This window comes from Coenobita brevimanus, chromosome 114 (genome assembly GCF_032717465.1).
Source record: "Coenobita brevimanus isolate Jiangsu-jjx chromosome 114, ASM3271746v2, whole genome shotgun sequence".
NCBI classification, from domain to species: Eukaryota; Metazoa; Arthropoda; class Malacostraca; order Decapoda; family Coenobitidae; genus Coenobita; species Coenobita brevimanus.
Window position 1 is genome coordinate 11,223,024 of NC_137067.1, and position 3,634 is coordinate 11,226,657.

Below are 3,634 nucleotides of genomic sequence, written 5' to 3' on the forward strand. Positions count from 1 at the left end.
AAGGAACATCAAAACAACACCCAGCACACGATACCATACACAAATACTGTCATCTCTCCCCCCTTGCCCACCTCAGACCAGCTTCCAGAAGCATATCCACACTCAGATCACTCGCTGCTCCATTCAGTCACTTAGAGACAATGCACAGCTGCATGTACGGCCTCCTGACATCCACCCTTCTGAATCCTGTCTTCCTCGTGAGGACAGGGTCCACCTGGCCAGGCTGAGATGTGGGCACCATCCAGCCCTCTTAAGCTACCAGAAGAGGCTAGATGACTCCGTTGCTGATGCCTGTCCAGGATGCAACACAGCACCCCATACTATTAAGCACATTATGGAAGAATGCATTGCACACAATCACCTACGCCAACAACACAACATACACTCTTTGAGAGCTCTGTGGGAAAGCCCGGTCTCGGCCGTGGCCTTCCTAAGGGACTCGGGGCTGTTCGGCCAGACTGCCTAGGGAACAACTACTACTACTACTACTGTACGGGTCTGGTTAACAATGACATTATCTGCCTAAGTCTTTTGCCTCGTGTTCTCCTTCACTTCTTCTATTCCCTTCATTCCTCGTTGGCATTTGGCAGTAAGGAGAAAGCTTTGATTTTACTCCCATCGACAGCACCAGAGACATTATGCCATGCGATTATTTCCCACGACCCACATTTGTTTATTTATAGCCAGATTTCCATTTATGCTGCTGGGTGCACGGGGACAATGGGGAAACAAACTGCATCCACCAGTCTGACCGGTCCGACAATTGGCAGTAAAAATTTAAACTAAAAGTTAAAGGCAACCCTGGCAGCAGGAGAGGCGTGAACTGGCCCAGTACAAGCGATCATAAACAAATGCATAAATGAGGCCCAACCGAAAGTGAACGTTGAGGTAGTGATGGTGAAAGTTGGTGCCCTGTAATAATTTTGTACCGCAGTAACAAGCCTCACCATTTATTTGTTCTTTGACTTAGTGAAAGGAGGTTTAGTATGCACAAATAAATGCAGAATATCATTTTACTTATGTTATCGACTCGGTGTAGACTAGATGGTCCGTTCCTACATCCAGAAGTAATCGCCATGCATTGCCTCTAGGCCAAATTTACTCCCATACCTTACCCCCAGATCCACTCCCCGTTATCCCCGACCCCTATCCCCATCACCTACCACTTACCCAAATGCCCTTCTTCACCAAATTACTCAGTCTTCCCTCCCCCCACCTCTCTCTCTCTCTCTCTCTCTCTCTCTCTCTCTCTCTCTCTCTCTCCTTTTGGTGGCTTTATATTAATTTCTGCATTATATTCAGCTTAGATAAAACCACCGTAGCAACTTGTTCATTAAATATATCGATTAACGTTGTGTGCAGAATTACACTCGTGTTACGTTACTGCCGCTAACGCCAGACAATTTAATTCAAGTGAGCAGAACCCGTTGTAGAGAAACATATAATACGGCACTGATATTCTACACGGTGCCTTCATTATCATACAGTACGGCGGGACAACCATAAACACTCCAGTCACAATGTGGATTAAATTTATGTACTTTTCCTTTGTGGTCCGGCGAGCTTTATCTAATTATGTGTATAGTATATTGCAGCATAGAGGCCTTATCCAGCTGACATCTAGTGATTTACGTAGTGATGGAGCGAGATAATATGTTGCTTGGCCAATTTCTGAAGAGTGTGGGGGCTCTGTGAGAAAGAAGAGGAAAGAAGAGAGTACGGGAGAAGAGAGGAGAAAGGAAGAGAGCCAAAAGGGGGTGGAAGATAAAGAGGTAGTAGAGTGAAGGGAAGAATAAAACTGACAGGAACGACGACATAAGAATAGAAGAGAAGGAGATACGAGAGTGAAGAGAAGAATAAAACTAATAGGAAGGAGATAAGGAGGGACGGGAGAAGATGGAGAAGGAGGACAGAAGAACGTAAAAAAGCAAGGTGGAGAAGAGGGAGGTCGGATGAGATGGTGGTAAGACGCAGGAGGAGGGAAGAGGGAAAGGGGTAGGAACAGGAGGAGGGAATACTTGTAGTGTTTCTGCCACACTGTTGCCCATCTTGCATAGGAACTTAATATGGGCCAGTTGTCCAACCTGTGACATGGCCACAAACAGTTTAAGCATACCTTCATTCGAGCAGCCCCAGCACGTGACTGATGTGGTATTGCACGTATATATAATTCGTTTTTAAAGGCTCCAACATGCTTGCATGCGTCTACCTTGGTCCCCGCCGCGCGATCTCTGGCAGCTTCCCTGTTCAGTCTCTTATCCCTGAGGTCACGCTTAATGACTTCATCCAAAGTCTTTCTCGGTCTGCCTCTCGCAGCCCTATCCCTAACGTTAACACCTCACTTTCTGCACCCAGTTATCATCCTCCATCCTCTCCACTTGTCCAAAACCATCTCAATCTACCTCTCCTCATCACAGCACCAATACACTCCAGTCCCATCCCACCTCTCAATGGCCCGGCCTGCACTATAGGTGCAGGGAATCTTTGAACGAACGAACGAACCTCTCAACTCTTCCATCGTAAACCCAGCCCCCCCTAGGCGTCGCACTGAGGGACGCACTGCACATCTAGCTAATCATTTCAGTACGTGTGAGCTTGTTAATATCCTCTTTCTTTACTGCCCAGGCCTCACTATCATACAGCATCACATTCCTAAAACATGCCGCATACAAAGATCTCTTAGCACGGAGGAAGAGCCCTCTCTATGTCAGGAGGGGTAACGGCTCCCTGAACTTCTTCCAACCACTCCTCACTATAGCTGCAGAGCTAGGTCCAGCCCCACCACCAGCACATAACATGTGTCCCAAATAACAAAAGTATTCCCCACAGTCAAGAGATTCACCAGCTTGATCAATCCTTTCATTCCTGACAATCTCCACATGCTGTCCCTGAGACACCCCATGAATGAAATCAGTATTATTTCACACCGCTAATACAACTACCTCTTATGCACCTATATATCGCAAACACTGCATAAGATGGAACTACCTCCCACGCCCTTGTGGCAAATCGCACATGGCCACTCTCTTCTTTGACAGCACTGCCACCATCCCCAGACACCATCACTTTTATTTTATCTGCATTACTCTCTAGCCCTTGTGTCCCATACCAACTCTCCACCTACTAAATCTTTCCTCCACCTCCCTTTCATTCTCTGCAATCAACACCAAATCATTAGCACACAACATCTCCCACTTCAGTCCATTTCTGAAGCCACGTATGAGGGCTCAAGACTGACCCTTGATGTGCACCAACCTCCACGAAAAAACTCTTCACTCAAATCTCCATTCACCCTTAGCTGAGTGTGAGCACCCACATACATAGCCATAACCACCCTAACCAGCCACTTCTCTATCTCAAGCTTTCTCATTGCCCATTTCACCACCTTTCTATGGACTCTGTCAAAGGCCCTCCAAATTAACAAAAGCAAAGTACAGATCTTTTTTCTTTTTTCTATATAGATTTCCTGAAGCTGTCAAACAAAGAATATAGCATCATTGGCCCTTTTGCCTGGCATAAACCCAAACTGCATCTCATTAATATTCACTCTTTCTCTAAGTATACCCTCTAGAACTCTCCTCGTTATCCTCCATTACCTTCATTATCTGGTCCCAAAGTTTTATGCCTCTTTCCA